The sequence below is a fragment of the Papio anubis genome, chromosome 1 (genome assembly GCF_008728515.1).
Source record: "Papio anubis isolate 15944 chromosome 1, Panubis1.0, whole genome shotgun sequence".
Taxonomy (NCBI): domain Eukaryota; kingdom Metazoa; phylum Chordata; class Mammalia; order Primates; family Cercopithecidae; genus Papio; species Papio anubis.
In genome coordinates this window covers 173,067,594-173,087,638 of record NC_044976.1, presented here as the reverse complement: position 1 = coordinate 173,087,638, position 20,045 = coordinate 173,067,594, and the positions used below count along the sequence as shown (strand labels likewise).

Here is a 20,045-nt window from a genome sequence, read left to right as displayed (position 1 = left end):
TTTTTTGAGACGGAGTCTCACTCTGTCGCCCAGGCGGGAGTGCAGTGGCCGGATCTCAGCTCACTGCAAGCTCCGCCTCCTGGGTTTACGCCATTCTCCTGCCTCAGCCTCCCGTGTAGCTGGGACTACAAGCGCCCACCGCCTCGCCCGGCTATTTTTTTGTATTTTTTAGTAGAGACGGGGTTTCACCGGGTTAGCCAGGATAGTCTTGATCTCCTGACCTCGTGATCTGCCCGTCTTGGCCTCCCAAAGTGCTGGGATTACAGGCTTGAGCCACCGCACCCGGCCGGTAAGTCTTTTAGAAATTAAATTTGTTTGACTCTGAGCAGGACAGGTGATTTCTTGCATAGTTAGGATAGCCAAACTACAGGTACACAGTAGTCCCTTTTTATCTGTGGTTTTATTTTCCATGGTTTCAGTTACCCATAGTCATTTGTGCACCAAAAACATTAAATAGAAAATTTCAGAAATGAACAATTAGTAAATTGCAAATTGCATACTATTTTGAGAGGCATGGTAAAATTTTCTGTCATTTCACATGGGATGGGAATCATCCCTTTGTCCAACATATTTACATTGCACATGCTATCGCATGTTAGTCACCGAGTTGGCATCTCCGTTATAAAATTGATTGTCACAATATCACAGTGCTTGTGTTAAAGTAATCCTTATTTTACTTATTAATGTCCCAAAGGTACAAGATTCTGGCAATTTGGGTGTGCCAAAGAGAAGCCATAATGTGGTTCCTTTAAGTGAATAGGTGAAAGTTCCTGACAATTAAAGAAAAAAACATCATATACTGAGGTTGCTAAAACAGATGGTTAAAATTAATCGTCTGTGAAATTATGATGGAGGAATAGAAATTAGTGCATAGTACATATAGGTTTTGATACTATTCATGGATATCTTAGAACATATCTCCTGAGGATACAGAGAGACCACTGTGATTTTTTTTTTGAACCAGTTGGAAATGATAATCATAATTTAATAGTAAAAATAAAAATATTACTCTTACTGCTAAACAATGACAAAATAACTAAACTCATTTTTATATACCTGAAAGATGCAACATAATTCATTCATAACAGGATTAACACCCACAGTGATTTTTAGTTGTGCATTTATAATTTCTTAGGACTTTTCCTCTGTTCTTATATGGTCTGAAAGTGTATTTACAAATATTACTGACTTAAAGAAAATTACTTAGTTTATACCTAGAGAACATGAAGTTGTTTTAAATTTAAAACACAGTTTACCTCCAATTGCATCAAATCTAGCCTTTTCAAGTTAATCAATTTAATATTTTGTAAAAGACTGTCTCTCAAGTGATGCAGTATTTTAAACTACTTTGGTTATAATTATTTAAATACTTTCACAAATCTTTATATTGTATGAAGAACCAGAGGCTAGTGCTTAAACCAATAGATGAGTCAAAGAAAATTGAGCATTTAGCCTGAAAAGTAGTATAGATTATACACAGAACTCATTTGTTTATTTTTGAGTAAAGATCTGGCTTCTATAATTCATTGCACAATTCTAAACAATAGCTCATTCACCTTCCAACTCCAAATAAAAAGTGCAGACAACATTCCATTAACTAAGAAATTTTCATCCACATACTAAGCTTAATTTAAAAATTGTCTCATTAAACTGATGTTATAAATATGCCATTCTTATTACATGTTTAAAATGTTTTATTCAAGTATAAGAATAAATGACTTTATAATCTTTTAGTGGGGTTGCAGTGATGGTAAGAGTTGTACATGGAAAATATTTTTAGTTTTAGAGAAAAAAAGGATTACGAGCAAAAGCATAAAAAGTTAAATTTAAATAAAGCACCGGTTCAAAATGAGTTTCACAAAATTCTGTTTTGGAGTTGGTCATTGTAATTTAAGAGTCAATTTTCTTGTGGTTATAATATTTTAAATTATGTGTAGCAATTTATAAATAAAGTTGAGTCAGAGAAGAAAAGAATTAAAGTTAGGTTTAGGTATATATGGTTTTATATCTGCCATATAAAATGTTTCATTAAATTTTCATAAAATTATTAAAAATACTTCCTTTTTGCAATTAAGGAAACGGAATCACAGAAAATTATCTAGACTGTTCTATTTTTTGCAGCCAATATTAAGTCCTAAATGTAGTTGTTTCCAAAGCTTGCATTCTGTACATTTCTCCAGGTTGCAAAGTACATGTTAGTGTGTAAAAATGGCAACTAATGAAATACCCCAAATGCACTGAGAACTGAGTTCCTGTGTCAATGAACTAATTTTTTTCTTATTTTTTAAACCAAAGATGTAGTTTTCTATTTTTTTTTTCAGTTATTTAACAGAATTATCGAGATTTTATTTTGTGCCCATTATCTTTCTAGGCAATATTTTTAGAATGTCACAAGATGGGAGGAGTGGGTGAGGGTGTGACTTGTGTAATCAGGAACTGATACTTGAGCTAATAGCTGAATAACATAAAGTTATATTTTACATGTCCCCACTTTTATCTAGCTTGTTTGAAAACATGGTGGTAAGAATATCAGAAGAAGGAATTGCAATATAAAGATATTAAAGTAGAACAAGTTTGGATACTGTGTGAGAGAAAAACAATAGAAGTCATTGTGGTTGGATTGCAGTAAATTTAGAGACTCTTAAAAGTTCATATTCTGCCATGATATTCTCCATTCCTCTAAATGGTCTATTCTACAAATTCCTCTCTTTCTCGTTATAGGTAATTTCAATTTCTATTTTCACAGAGACTTTAATATCACCTAAATGATTTGAATAAAACAATTTGATTTAACCGTGCCAGGTTAACATGTGACTAGATTGTAGTGACTCAATCTTTACAAGAACACTATATATTATATAAAGATATTTATGAATTCAAATTTTACTATAATTCCAAAAGTTTCAACAAATTCAGAGATCAGAAATTTTAAATAATATAACAAAAATATTTCGAGAGAGGAAGACCTCTTAAATTTAGTATCCCATTATCAGTCTCCCTTTTACATTCTGTTTCTACTGACACATTGGGATGAACTTAGATTTTATTGCAAGAGAGAAATAAAACTGTGTTAGTATTATACTTTGCTCAATGTTTTTTCACAAGAGTAATTTAAACTGTTAAACCATAGGTGCTTAATTAATCAAAAATGGATATTAGGATTCTCAAATCTACTCCTCTTATTAAGTAAATTATCTGTTTTCCAAAGTAGGCACCTGGAATTGTCTTTCATTTCTTCCTCTTCTTCTGTATCTACCCAATACCAGCTTCCATTGTTTGTACGCTATCAGTATCTGCCTAAATTGTTTAAACTTTCCATGCATATAGCTATTGTCTTAATTATGTCTTTTCTCTCTCTTCGTTTCATTTGAAATAGTATTGTATTTTAAAAATTGAGACCCTTCTGGTCAACATTTGTCTGCTTTCTACTTTAATATCAATCCCACATTCATTTTTGTTTCCTAAGGAATGAATTTGATTTTATCACTACATTACTAAAAGTTCTGTACTTTTGATAAGTTCCAAACTTACTAGCATAATGTAAAATATTCAATTGTGGTATTACATGTATTTATATTTACTTTCATAATCTCACATTTTAACATTTCCTCTCTGTCACCACTCATACTATTCCTAGGTTATACATATTGCTTGAAATATCCCCCAAATAAGATGTGATTCCTTCAATTTTGCATGATATATAGGACATATCTCTGTGTTGCTCTTGCTGTCTATCTCTCTATCATTCCTGACCTAGCTCACACTGAAATAATTACACAAAAAATTGCCAAAAAGTATTCAATTTACTCTCCATGATTGTACTTGGGTAATTCACCTTGTGAGGATACAATTTCTGTTTCCTCGACTTTATCCAGATCAACAGATTAGCAGTTTGCCCATTTATTAGCATTTTGAAGCTGATAAGTAAGTCAAACCTTTTCTTCCATTTAGCAGTATTAAATGAAAGAGTAATAGCGCTGTTCTCATCAACACATAAAATCTAGCCCAATAATTTCACATCAAGAAGTGGCACAGATCATTCACAATGTAACAACTTAAATTAATTTTGATTAACTATCTCCTTATTTTGATTGGTCCTTATGAAGTCTGCCTGTCATCCCTATCATCCTTACTGACAGGATCATCAGTGTAACTCATAGACCTGGAAGCCTTCAGCTCTAAGTTACTTTGATTTTTGCCAAATGCATGAAAAGCAGCCATGCTACCACATTCTTGATTGGTTTCTACTGTGCTTAAATCTTTTATAAAGCATCTAGCTCTGGATTTACCTCAAATTTTCTTGATATATATTTTTCTCCTATTAGTGGTCTCAGTGTCTGAATAGCTTGAAACCAGAATTAAATGGATTATTGCCTGGCATTTGAGGTTCTTCATCTCCCTTTTATTCTTTCTGCTCCTAAACTGAAGCCATAGCCATAATTTATATTACGTCGTCAAAAATTATTACAGTCTTCTTGTTAATGGAACTAACTGTAGAATTGAAAAAAGTCATGAGTTTTGACAGGGTGTACTTATAAAGATTAAGAATATTGTACAGCAAAAGAATGAAAACCCAAAAAAGAAAGATCTAAGGAGGACAGGCGCATTGGTTCATGACTGTAATTCCAGCCCTTTGGGAAGCCCAGCCAGGAGGAATCCTTGAGCCCAGGAGTTCAAGACCAGCCTGGGCAACACAGTGAGACCCCATCTCCTCAAAAAAAAAAAATAAAATAACAGATGGGCATGGTGGTACATGCCCATAGTTCCAGCTACTCAGGAGGTTGAGGTGGGAAGACTAGAAGGTTGAAGCTACACTGAGCCATGATCACGCCCCTGCACTCCAGCTTGGGCATTATAGTGATAACCTATCTCAAGAAAAGAAAGAAGAAAGAAAGAAAGAGAGAAAGAGAGAGAGAGAGAAGGAGAGAGGGAGAGAGGGAGGGAGGGAGGGAGGCAGGGGAGGGAAGGGAAGGAAAGAAGGAAGGAAAGAAAGAGAAGAAAGTTCCAAGAATTCCAGGGGAACCTTGCAAGGACTTTCCTTAGCACAAGATGCACTTTATTTTCATAGTGAGAACCAGTAAGATATTGAGACACACCCTACTCAGGGAACAAGGTATATATTAACCTAATAGCCTATTATTCCCCACTGACCACATAGTAACACCCAGGCTACACAGTTACACAACCGTATAAGGCAGGTGCATACCATCAATCCACACCTTTACGATAAACAGTAAGTAAGAGCTAATTCAGATTACTTTTGGGAGTGATTTTAGTTTAAAGTATTATAAGTCACTAGCTGGTATATTTTATTTTTCTACTGGCCCAGAGTGTATACCAGAATTCCAAGTATCCCTTGAGATAAGAGTAGAATTACCACAGTGTAGCCACAAGTTAACTCTATCCTGGCATGCATGCCTTGCACACAATTGTTGCAGTACAATTTTCAACAAGTCCATAGATTTATGAGGGCTTATGTTACATTTTGTTGGGTAGATAGCTTTGGCTTTATTTTTACCATTTATTTAACTCAGTGTTTGGCCTAGTACAAGGCACTTTTCACATGTTTTCTCTTTAAACTTTATCTGCCCTGTGCCTTCATTCTTCACTGTCTTAAACTATTGCCCTTGAATATCATTGTTGCTTTCTGAGCTTCTAATATGTACAGAGTAAATACCATTTATTGAGAGGATTAGTGAAATCTGCAAGATATTATGTTCTGCACTTTTCCTAATTTAGTTCCCTAAATAGTAAATATAAGGAGAGGGAACTACTGTATGGTCTGGAAATAGGTGCATTGTAACAGAGATTTGCTAAAATATACTTTTATGCCAATTGGAAAGTAATTTATTTTATGAAGATATAATGGCTAATGTAAATTATTCAATCAAATAAATATTTTCAGAAGTTTTAATGTTGTGGTTTCAGTAAACTAAAATGCAAATTTGGGAGGGTGCAATCAGTAATTCTGAAGTAACTCTTTAGTAGCAGACATTTGTTGTACCCTGGTGTCATAGACTATCCTAACCACTTTTCAACTTATTGAATCAGCAACCATAATGGGTAAGTATTACTACTAATCTAATTTCCGAAAGAAGAGACTGAAGCACAGAGTGATTCTAGTATCTCACTCATGATTTCACAGGAATGAAGAAGTAGGACTGGGATGCAAACTAGACCATCCAGCCCTACTGTTTGCAGCCTGAACCACAAGCAAATGGACATTTTCCTTTCATGGAGGTCAGGACAGATGGAGGACATATGTGAATAAGTGATATATCAGACAACTGAGGTAAATAAAGAGGCCTTAAAATTGCTGTTTATTTAATTGCAGCTGGTTTTTATGTCATAATCAGGTGGTTACTATTAATTTTCTCCAGAGTTAGTATTGTCAAACCTGATTATTTATTTATTTATCTTTTTTTTTTTTTTTGAAAATACGAGTACAGCCTGATGTTTGGAACCTTAATCTCTGTGGTCAGTAGCTTAACTTTGTGATATTAAACTACACATGTACTTCAAAATCTTCTTTTGAACTTTAAGAATATGCAGAGATACCATGTTTACACCTTTTAAAAGATCTCCAGGCATGTCTAATTTGTCATCAATGATAAGATTGACTCATTTAAAGACTTTAATCCTAGACTTCCAATATGGAGTAGAGGTGGAACAATGTAAGGCAAAGATGCAAGCAATCATCATGCATCACCTTCTTCTTTTGAAAAAAAAAAAACAAAAAACTATGAATATTGTGAAAAGTAAGTTTGAATTTGTTCTTAAGTAGATTTTCATTAAATAAAGCATTTGAACCCTACTATGTGAACTCAGAGGTATTTACTATGATTTTCAGATACCTTAAAATTTATTGATTTTTAAATATACTTAATAGCATTTTCAGAGACTTTAGTTTATGTTATTTTTAAACTTGAAATCGTTGAGATCCATAGTCTGAGTTTAGAGAGTGAACAATTGTTCATCAAACTTTCCATTTGCACAAAGATGTCAAAAAAAGTGAGTCAGTCAAATTTTTGGTTTTGCAGTGCATAAAAATATATGTCTACACTGTATTATAGACTATCAAGTATGCAATAACATTATATCTAAAAAATGAACATATCTTAATTTTAAAACACTATATTGCTTAAAAGAAGCTAAAGATTATCTTAGTTTTCAGCAAGTTGTAATCTTTTTGCTAGTGGAGGGTCTTGCATCAATGTTGATGTCTACTGACTGATTAAGGTAGTGGCTGCTGAGGGTTTGAATGGCTGTGGCAGTTTAAAAAAAAATTGAGTTTGCTGCATTGATTGGCTCTTCTTTTCACAAAAAAATTATCTGTAGCATGCAATGTTGTTTGGTAGCATATTACCAATAGTAGAACTTCTTTCAAAATCAATATCAATCTTCTCAAACCCTGCCACTGCTTTATCAAATAATTTTACATAATATTCTTAATCATTTTTGTCATTTCAACAATGTTTATGGCATCTTCACCTACAGTACATCTCATCTCAAGAAACTAATGTGTTTGCTCATCTGTAAGAAGCAACTACTCATCCTTTTAAGTTTTATCATGAGATTGCAGCAATTCAGCTATATCTTCGGGCTTTACTTCTAATTCTAGTTCTCTTGCTGTTTATACCACACATTTAGTTACTTGCTCACTGAAGTCTTTAACCCCTTCAAGTCATCCATGAGGGTTGGAGTCAATTTCTTTTAAATTTCTGTTAATGTTGAAGGATGCGTGAACTTACCAATTTTATTCAAGATGTTGATGAAAATTCTAGTTAAATTAAGTTGGAAAAACAGACAGAATGGCAGAGATAAAAGAGAGAGAAAGAAAGACAGTTAAAAGTACACCACCTCTATCTACAGATGATATAACCATATTTATAGTAAATATCTCTAAAGAATATACAAAAAATTAAAGTTAGTCCTAGTAAATGAGTTCAACAAGGTTGCAGTGTACAAGATCATTGTACACAAATCATCTATCTGTGTGTGTATCTATCGATCTACCTATCTATCTATCATACCAATGACAACCTGAAATAAAATTAAGAAAATAATTATATTTATCTTAGCATAAAATACACAATATTTAGGAATGCATTTAACATGAGAAATGTAAGATTTTTACAATGAATGTCAGAAAACATCATTGAAATAAATTTTAAAAGATCTAAAATAAAGAAAATGTGTATGTACATTCAATAGAATATTATTTAGCCTTAAAAAAGAAAAATCCTCATGTTATATGCAACAACATGGATGAACTCTGAGGAAAATATGCTAAGTGATATTGAAAGACAAATACTATGAGATTCCATTTATATGGGTTATCGAAACAGTCAAACTTATAAAAGCCGAAAGAATAATGGTGGTTTCCAGGGTTTAGGGAGGGAAGGTAATGGGGAGTTGCTATTTAATGAGAGTAAAGTTTCAGCTATAAAAGTATGAAAGTCCTAGATATCTTCAAATGTTATACTCTATACTTAAATATATGTTAAGATCTCATGTTACCAGTTATTTATGAAAGTAAAAAATAAATGTAAAAAGAAATTTTAATTTTAACTAACAGTAATACAAACAATAGAAAACGATGCACAAATGTTCATTGATATCTGTAAATAAGGAATAAAGGTAACTAAAGATATGTAAGTCCACTACATTAAAAACAAATTTGAGGGAGACATTTGAAATAATTAAGTACATTTTATGAATTGAAAGACTCACACTTGTAAGTTTGTCAGTTATTCCCGCAAATAACTGACAACCTTAGTGCAATAATATATCAAATCACAGCAAAATTGTACTGGAAACCCACTTCATGTAGAAAGAAAAACAAAGACTGAAAGTTAAGGGTTGAACAGATATTTTATAAAACCAAAGCAAAAAAGGAAGAGTAGGGATACTTACATCAGATAAATTAGACTATAAATCAAAGGCTGTAAATAAAAGATAAGGAATGCCACTATATAAAGTTGTCAATTTCAGCAAGCGAATATAATAATTATAAATATCTATGCACCCAACACCAGAGCTCCCAACTGTATAAAACAAATATTAATGGGTCTAAAGAGAGATAATGAGATAGACTGCAATGTAATGATAATAGGAGACTTTAACACCCCACTTTCAGTAATAGACATTATCCAGACAGAAAATCAACAACAACAACAAAAACAAAACCTGTAGATTTAAACTATATATGATATCTAATATGTCTTACTGACATTTACAGAACATTGTACCCAACTGCTGCATAATACACATTCTTTAAATGAGTACATGGAGCATTCTCCAAAATAGACTGTATCATTTCCCACAAAACAAGTCTATATAAATGCTCAAAAATATGGGTGATGTCCTTCATGTTCTCTGAACACATTGGCATAAAATTAGAATCAATAACAAGAGGAGCCTCAAAAAATACACAAACACATTGAAATTAAACAGCATGTTTCTGAGTGACCAATGGGTCAATGAAGATATTAAGAATGAAATTTAAAAAATTCTTGAAACAAAAAGAAAATGGAAATATAACACATAAAAATCTATGAAATAAGGTAAAAGAAGTACTAAGAAGAATTTTATAGCAATAAATGACTATAGCAAAGAAGTAGAAAGACTTCAAATAAACAAATTGAGACTAAAATACAATATAGAATGTCGACTAAAAAAGTTAGATCTTTGACTAGACAAATAAAATCAACAAACCTTTAGCTAGACTATTTAAGAATAAAGAGAGACGAACAAATACCATGTAATTACTGCAATAGAAACAAAAAAAAAAAGATGAAATTCAACATTTCTTTATGATTAAAACGCTTGTCAAAATGGGTATGAGAGAATCATATCTCAAAATAATAAAGATCATACGTTACAAGCCCATGGATGACATTATACTGAACAGGGAAAAATTGAAGGCCTTTACTTTGTAGATTGGAACAAGATAATGGTGCCAACTTTTACCAGTATTATTCAACATACTGCTGGAAATTCTGGCTAGATTAATTAGGCAAGAGAAAGAAAGAAATGGCATCCAAATTGGAAATAAAATACTCATATTAGCCTTGTTTTCAGATGACATAATCTTATACCTAGAAAATCCTAAAGATTCCACCAATGACTGCTAAAAGTGATATATGTAGTAAATTTGTGAGACACAAATTTTGAAGAATACAAAATTAGCATATAATGATAAGTAGAAATTATGTACACCAACAGCAAACAATCTGAAAAAGAAATTGAGAAAGAAATCTTGTTTACAATTACTCCAAAAAATATAAAATACCTAGATTAATTCCTAGACTAATCTAACCAGAGAAGTAAAGATCCAGAAGGAAAATTACAAAAATGTGATAAAAAAAAAATAAAGAGGGTACAAAAAACTGAAAAATATTGCATGTTCAAGGATGAGAATAATTAAGATTGCAAAAAAGACAATACTGCCCAAAGCAGCTTCCAGATTTAATGCAATCCTTTTCCAAATACCACTGACATTCTCCATAGAAATAGAAAAATAAATTCTGAAATTCATATGGAACCACAAAAGATCCCAAATAGCCAAAGCAGTTCTGAGCAAAAGAAAAAACCTGGAGGCCTCATATACCTGACTTCGAAATTTACTACAAAGTTATAGTAAGTAAAAAGCGTAGTATTGGCATAAAAATAAATATATAAACCAATGGAACAGAATATAGAACCGAGATATAAATGCACACATTTACTACCAAGTCATCTTCCAAAAAGCTGCCAAGAATATATAATGGGAAAATGACAGTATTTTTAATAAATGGTATTTGGAAAACTGGATAACTATATGCAGAAGAATGAAACAGGACCCCTATCTTTCACCATACAAAAAAAAAAAAAAAAATCAAATCAAAATGGATTGAAGACTTAAACCTAAGATCTGAAACTATGGAACTATAATGTGAAAAGAAAACAGTGGGGACATGCTCTAGGAGACTGGCCTAGGCAGATTTTGTGTGTGTGTGTGTGTTTGTGTGTGTGTGTGTAACATCTCAAAACACAGGCAACCAAAGCAAAAATAAATTGGGATTTTATGAAGCTGGAAAGCTTTGGAACAACAAAGGAAACAATCCAAAAAGTGAAGAGACAATTCACAAGATGGGAGAAAATATTTCTAAACTACTCATTTGACAAGGAATTAATAACCAGCATAGATAAGGAACTCCAACAACTCAATAGCAAAATAATAATAATAATCCAATTAAAAATTGGAAAAATACCTAAGCAGGCAGTCCTCAAAAGAAGACATACTGATGACCAGCAGCTACATGAGAAAAATGCTAAACACACAAATCATCATATAAACGTAAATCAAACCACAATGAGATATCATCTTACTTTCTTCAGAATGGCTTATATCGAAAACATAAGCAATAACGTGCGGAAGAGGATGTGGAGAAAGGGAAACCCTCGTACATCTTTGGTAGAAATTAAAATTAGTACAGCTGCTATGGAGAAGAGTATGAAAGTTCCTCAAAAAACTAAAAATAGAACTACCATATGATCCAGCAATTCCACTACTGGGTGTATATCTAAAAGAAAGAAAATATTCATCAAAGAGATATCTGTATCTGCATGCTCATGTTTATTGCACTATTCACAATAGCTGAACTGGAATCAATCTACGTGTCCATTAAATAATAACTGAATAAAGAATGTGTCTATATACACAATGGAATATTATTCAGCCGTAAAAGGAGATAAAATCTTGTAATTTACAGCAACACGAATGAAACTGGAGGCTATCATGTTAAGTGAAATAAGCCATGCAGAGAAAGACAAATATATATCCTCATTCATATGTGGGAGCTAAAATGTGGATTACATAATAATCCAGAGTAGATTACACGTTGCCAGAGCCTGGGAATGGGAGGCAGTTGGGTAGAATGAAAGGGATAAAAAGGATATAAATATGATTATTACCATTGATGTGTGTTGATAATCACTTAAAAGGGTATAAATGTACTTATTACCACTTAAAAATGATAAAGATGGTAAATTACATATGTATTTTTACTCCAATAAAAATCTATTAAAAATAAAAACAAAAAATCAATAAAAATTTTAGCATATAAAACATTTTACTTAAAATCTTCTAAAATGTATATGGAATTATAATAGTTCAATAATAGGATAAAAATGATTTAAAAAATAACAAAATTAGAAGACATATTTCATATATGAACACTTTGTACAAATCTCTAGTTGTTAAGAAACAAGTAATGATGAATACTTAGACACATTGATAAATGCCACAGTATACAGAGTCTAGGAAAAGAGTCATGAGAATATGGTTGCCTAATAAATTTAAAAGTCTGTCCTGCTGTTAATGCAGTAGCATTAAAGAAAAGTGATAGTTTATAAGCAATCGTGGCACCTGACTGTATTATCCATTTGGGATAAAATAATTCCAGAGCCTTCCATCACTTCATTTACAAATATATATGTGTGTGTGTGTGTGTGTGTGTGTGTGTGTGTATGTGTATACACACACACACACACACATATATATATTACAGTTATTGACATAAATTGATGCTCTAAGTATAAAAAGTAAACTCATTATATATCTAAAATACAGTTAAGAAATTAATCTATTCTAAATTATCTTAGAATAAGTAAATATTTCTTATACAAAATACAAAAGCACCCAGTATGAAGGACAAATTTATGAATTAGATTACATTAAAATTAACAGCTTCAATTATCAATAAATACTGTTATTGGAATGGCATGGGGCAATTATAGAGTATGAGAAAATATTTGCATATAGATGCATATATATAGATACACACACATATGTATGCAACTATGGACTTATATCAAAAATATGGAAGCATATTTGACAAATCAATAAAAAAATACAATACAAAATAATAGTTGCAAAGAATTACAATACAGTATTTTAAAAGTGGCTATCATATGATAAGCAGATGGAAAGCCAATGACTTTTCAATGTCATCAGTCACTAGGGAAATATGAATTAAATTTATAATGAGATACCATGGTACACCTACTAGTGTAACTTAGATGTAAAATAAGGAATATGACAAGTGCTTCAGTCAGCTCAGGCTTCTATAATATATTTCATTTATATTAAATAATATATATTTTATAGGATAAATACTACATATAGATAGTGTAGCTGATAAATAACGAATTTTATTTCTCACAGTTCTGGTGGCTGTCAAGTCCAAGATCAAGGCCCTGGAGCATTCCTCGTCTAGTGAGGCCAATTTTCTGTTCATAGATGAAATCTTCTCTCTGTTCTTGGTGGTGGAAGGGGCAAACAAAGTCCCTCTGGCTTTGTTTATAGAGATTACAATCTCATTCATGAGAGCTCTATCCTCATAATCTAATTAGCAATAAGGCTCCATCCCTTAACCCATTTATGCCTGAAGTTGCAATTTTTTGAATTTTTGCAATCTGACCTTGGTGATGACCTTGAGCAGTAAGATATAAATAACTCCCACGTACTTAGTGTTCCAGTAATGGAACACTAGGCATAAATAGGTTTAATATCATCATCTTCAAAGCTAGGATTTCAACATATAAATTTGGAGAGGACACCAAATTCAGACCATAGCAACAGCCAAGAGTTGTGAAGGACATTGAAAAATTAGAAAATAAACGTAATATGCCTGTGGAAGTGTAAGCTGTTATAGCCACATTATATCTGTTTGGTAGTATCTAAAGCTGAACAAATGTATACCTTAATACTAATTAATACTAAGATAGTACTTTCACTCCCCAATGTATAATTAATGAGAACATATCTCTTTCAAAATATAGGTAATATATTATTTAAAATGGCACTATTCAGAGTAGCTCTAAAAGACAACAAAATGTGCATCAATAGTCAAATGAAAAATAAATTATCTACCACCCATTGGAGCACTTTATAGCAATAAGAGTCAATAATGAATGAATGCATGCAACTATATGAATGAAACACACACATATAATACTAAGGACTCAAACACTACGCAATGCTCTTTATAAATGGTACAAGAAAATACTTAACTATGCTGTAAGAAGTTGAGATAGTGTGAGATGTAGGGAAACAGATTTGAAAAGCAGTCGAACAGGGATTTCTGGCATTCTAATAATGTTGCATTTCGTAATTTGAACGTTGGTTGAATAGATACGTCTAGTTTGCGAAAATTCAGTGAGCTGTCCATTTATGACAAGAACCACTTTTCTGCATGTACGTTTTACTTTGGTGAAAAATAAGGAGAAATACAGATACAGGTAGATGATATCTTCTGTTTACTTATGTGTGAAATGAGATTGTGAACCTATATTACTTACTCTACTACAAATTTCAAATGTTCCATTATTTGCCATAGTAGTTAAAAGACGAAACATTAATAACAACAATCTAAAATAAACAAAGTATGATGAGAATGTATGTTAGAAATTAACCATTAAGCTTTTCAAAGAAAATTTGCTAATACAGGTCTATTTTTCACTAATGACAAGTGAATAATATAATTAATAATAATTACAGACAATAATAAATGTTTTAAAGGTTCACATGCCTAAAACTTGTCACAGTGATATAGATTGCATTCTCATGATGAAGTGCAAATACTAAATGTTTTTATGGTATGTAAATAACCAGAGTGCCAGAGCTCATTCAAGCATCATTTTATTCATTCAAAATGTATTTATTAGGACACATTATGGAACATAATTTAAAGTCATAAAAAACTAAACCAAAGTAAATTCTGAAAACTTAATTAATTGCACAGTTTCATAAATGTATTTAAACAAAAATTTACAACCATTAGATCATAACTTGAAATTTACCTTGGAAAAAAACTGGTAAATATAATTAGCCACTGAGAAATGCTAGAGATGAAGATAACCTTTTGCATAGAGAACTATATAAACATGACAATATTGATTGCTCTCCTGCTATGTGCCACAATGTTATGCTCTTTACAGACATTCCCTAGAAGTCTCACAATACCAGTTTAGAATCCTACTATTGTTACTCTATTTTGTAGAGAAAGAGAGAGATACTCAGCGACTCAAAATTAGTTTTGATCCTACCATCTGTGTTCTCAAGTGAATAATTCTCAATACTGACTGTGCATCAGAAAATTGCCAAAAATATTCTCTGGTAGAAGAAATTCTCTGAATTTCACATGAAACTTTAAAATGTACATTTAAAATGTACAAAGTTGGGTCATTACGTAGACTCATTGAAACTAACACTCAAAGACTGAGTCCTAGGCACCTGTATTTTCATAAAGTTCCTTAAGTTGTAAATTGTATTTGTCTTCCACTCATCTACACAATCCCATGTATGAGTTTCTGAATATGTTTATTTCTTCTTATTCAGTGATGGCTTTGTTTGGTTGTTATTCCTGCTGCTTGTTCATTCTTCAGAACTTGTCATTGCTTTGGCAGAGCTCGTTGAAAAACTAGATTGCTGAGTATCAACTTGCATAGCTATGGTTCTTTCCTTACTTCAGGCTTACATATTCCTTCAATTCAACTACTCTTCCTTCTGGATTGAAGATTATGGCGTCATGCTTTGGCTACCTCTTGTATTTTACTCCTGCTGTGATTGACAGCCAATGTGAATTAACTTAATGACAGAATTCACTGACTGTTTTCACTGTGACTAGCTATAGTCAATTTAAATTGTTAAGAAGAAAGTAGCCTGTCTGTTACACAGCCATCTCACGGAGTTAGAAAACTAACTAAAGATTGAGAAGATTCTTGAGTAGGCTGGCAAAGTTATATGTCCTTAACAGGATATTGATTATAAGAATGTTCAATTTATAGCTGTTTATTAAGTTATATGTGGGTTAAATGTTTTTCTGTATCAATATTTTTATTTTGTATTTTAACAATTTAATAATTAAAACAAAAGTAATAGGTTAACATAGGGAAAAGGTAGAATCAAGGAGAAATTTGGGAAGTTGCAGTAACCTTGTGAATGAAATTGGCACAGAAGAAAGTAGTAACAGTAAAAATAAGGAGAACTACCTGGATTCTGGATTAAAGGTTAGAGCCAGCAGAAAGTGCTCATTGATTGCATATGTGGTATTAGAAAAAAAAGTTGTCACTAGTAACTGGGATTTTTGGCCTGAGTAACTAGAAAATAGTGACTAATCTTTTCTGTCATGGTAAAAGGCGGTATAAAAAAGGGTTTTGTTGTTATTATTAATTCCTTTTTTCTTTTAGGGCAGGAAGATCAGGTAGTCAGTATGAACCATTTAAATTTTGAGATGCTTATTAAGCCATGATAATATGTATAACTGAAGGAGTGATAATTAATATACATAGAAATAGAAGAGATTAAAAATAAGCAGAAGAGCAATTCCATATGTAGGGGTCAGAGAAATAGAAAAATTAACAAAGCAGTCTGAGTAGAATTAGAGTATGGTAAGCAAAAAAACCTATGGCATTGTGGTATAACTGGAATCAAGTGAATCAATCAAAAAATAGATTGATCAACTGTATCAAATGCTGCTGATAAACCAAGTCAAATGAGGGCTGAGAAATTATAATTTCATTTAATGTGAACATAAATAGAACAATGTTGGTGGACTTTAGAGTGATAATAGAATGTTTTAAAACTAATAAAAAGCCAAAAGCATAGTAATTAATGGCATAGAGAAGGAGAGGAAAATTGCCAAAAATATTCTCTGGTAGAAGAAAGGGTACCTATACTTACATGAAAATAAAACAGGCATATCTCTAGAACCTCTGACAATTTTTCACAGTAATAATGAGAAAGCCAAATATGTGACTATAGATTCCCGTAGTATGCTAGATACATGTAATGATAGGTTTCCCAGTAAAATACGAAATAAGGTTATTAGCTTAGGGTAACTTGGGATTATGGATGTGACGTACTAACGATTTAAGAAGAAACAGTATAAAACAGAAAGCAGCCATTAAAAAGAATGAGATCATGTTCTTTGCAGGGGCATGGATACATCCAGAGGCCATTATCCCTAACAAAGTAATGCAGGAACAGAAACCAAATACCACGGGTTCTTACTTATAAGTGGGAGCTAAATTATGAAAACACATGGATACGTAGAAGGGAACATGACACACTGAGGTCATTTGGAAGGTGGAGGGTGGAAGGAGGGAGAGAATCAGGAAAAATAATTAATGGGTACTAGGCTTAATACCTGGTTGATGAAATAATCTGTACAATAAACTCCCATGACACAAGTTTGCCTGTGTAACAAACCTGCACATGTACCCCTGGACTTAAAATAAAAGTTAAAAAATGAATTTTAAAAAGAAAATAGTTATTGCAAAGAGAAGGGCAATTCATTCATTGCCCTTCTATTTGAAATAACTGATAGAGAAATTTGTAAGTCTTTCATTGCCATTATATTTTGTGAAAGCTAATCATCATATTTATGCGTTGTTCTACAGCCATTTCAAGTTTGGTGGATAGGAAGGGTACAATTAGAACATTACCAATGCTGTCATTTAGGGAATAGAGTAAAAGGAGAAGCAAGCATAGGGGGTAAAGAGGTACACAAGAAAATGCTTGCAATAGAATATGGAATTTAATCAGGGAAAGAAGGAGATCAAGAAAATAATGAGAAATAGTCATAAATTAGTATAATAAATATATTTATGCACATTATTTCTGTTTATTTCAAATTTTGTCATTTGTTGACTTAATTTCTAATTAAATAATAGATTCATGGTAAAATTTTACTGAATTAAGAATATTACCATTTATGAAATACTTTAATAAAATATGTAATTTAGCAAATAATATTATTTTAGATTATTAATAATATACCAATACAATTAAAATAAAATATAAAAAAACTCATAAATAAAATTTGAGTAACATTTAAAGATTCACATTTAGTAAGAATTAATCTAGCAATCTTAGAATATTTGTAGAAATCTAAAAATAGCAGCAGCACCAGACACATTGCCATGTAGAAGACAACTTTGATTTGTTTGACAGATAGTTATGTTTGGAGCTCTTCCCAGATCATTCTGATTTGTGCATGTGAATTCAATCTAAATTAGTGGAGGTCTGACATAATCGCAACTCGGTATGAATTAATGTTCACTGCTTCAGGGAAAGATTTGAAAATATGTGTATTAAAGGGTAGCATATTGCTAATGATCATTATTTATTCAATGCCATTTATTTTATACAGGAAGAAATGAATAATACTGCTAAAAGACATAGATTATCCTATGACTGGGCCAACCTCTATTGTCAGAAGTTTCCAGGAACTCATTCGGAAAGTCATAGAGTTAAAATACCTCTCCAGTTTTTCTGAGAGGCAAGGGATATATTTGTCCCGTAGTAATGATTTCTTAATGCTTTATTCCTTGTTTCATCTTCTTCCATTTTCTCCATACATATTCCAAACACTAAAAGGATAAGAAAAGCAACGTGATTCTTAAATAGAAAGTATAAATTAAACATAAAATTTCAATATGATCCAATTTTAAACTGTAAAATCCAATAAATGTGTTAAGAATAGGTAAAGTTTTATGAACATTCAAGGGTACCTACAAAGCCATTCATAATCATAGGTTTTTCTACAATTTATATTAAATATGGTTTCATCTGAGTGTATCTGATTTGGAATATAATATACAGAAAGAAAAAGTCATTCAAATAAAGTATATAATAAGAAGCCCTATTAAAAATATTAATTTGGTTTAATTACCAGCGGTTATTTTTTAAAGTCTAATGTCTAGAATTATTCATATTTTATAAACATACATTAATAATGTGTTACTTGAAAAGTCACAATCTGATGTTACCTTCAGATACATTACAATAGATTCTAGGGCTAACCTTTCTACTTTGAATATATCCTCCCTGAAACTATAAGAATTAGATTATTTAAAAATAAAAACTGAACAATTAGATTAAAAAAATTAGATTAAAAAAATGAGAATTGAGTTATTTGATAACTTACATGGCTGTTCCTTCCACTAGATAAATGTCTAAAGGGAAATAATGAGGTCAGTTTGATTTCTGGCCTTGCAATATCTTATACTTAGCTCCTTTAGTCCTGAAATTATGTTTATAAAATTTAGATCCTTGTGCTTTTATTATATTGCACATATGCAGCTAAGAAAACATTTAATATTTAATATTTTACAGCCCAATGATAGAAATTTGGGGATACATGCTTTGCAGACTTGTAAAATAGGTGTCTTCGACTACTGAGGCTGTTATAACAAAATACCTTAGAAGGAGTTATTTATAAACAATATAAATTTATTGCTCACAGTTCTAGAGGTTGGGAAATCTAAGATCCAGGTACCAGCAGATTCAGTCTAGTGAGAACTCACTCAGTGCTTCAAAGAATGCACCTTCTGTCTGTGTACTCACATGGCAGAAAGGGCAAAGAAGCTCCCTCAAATCTCTTATTATCAGGGCACTAATCCCACTCATGAGGGCTCTACCCTTGTGACCTGAAAGCCTCTCCTATTAATACTATTACACTGGAGATTAGGTTTCAACCTATGAATTTCAGTGGGTTTCAACATATGAATTTGAGTGGGATGTAAACATTTGACCCATAGCAATAGACACATTTAATTTCTACAAGTTTTATAAAGCTAGCAAAAATGCGAGAAACTATCAAAATATATGGATTTCCATATGATAAGAATAAAATTAAATATATTTATATAGAGAGACATATAACTACTATAACTAACTACTATATCGTTAGTTAATTTGACCATTTTCTTAGAATTATTGTGCTGAGAGTGGCTGTCTCTTTGAAATTTAGTGTGTTATTAATAATTAAAAGTTAAGTAAGTTCTACAGAATATAACTACTGGGCAATATATTAAGTCATTTGTGAGATAAAAATTAGTATTGTAATGAATTCTTCTTTTTGGTAGAACTCACTGTACATTAACTTAAGCACTTTATGGTGAATATTGGAATGATGAAAATATTTCAGAAATAATTTTTATTATAAAATATAAATTATTTCAAAAATCTATGATTGTGATATTTTCAAATGGCT

The 20,045-nt window shown here is 31.7% G+C and overlaps 1 long non-coding RNA gene across 2 annotated transcripts in view; it reads left to right on the top strand.

The window, feature by feature from the left end:
• The window catches only part of LOC103879035, a 75,263-nt gene that overhangs the window by 23,670 nt on the left and 31,548 nt on the right, over nucleotides 1-20,045 (top strand). For both annotated transcript variants that reach the window (XR_001896820.3, XR_004179439.1), the window contains exon 3: nucleotides 6,146-6,292. This is a non-coding gene — a long non-coding RNA (uncharacterized LOC103879035). The remainder of the gene's footprint in view (nucleotides 1-6,145; nucleotides 6,293-20,045) is intronic.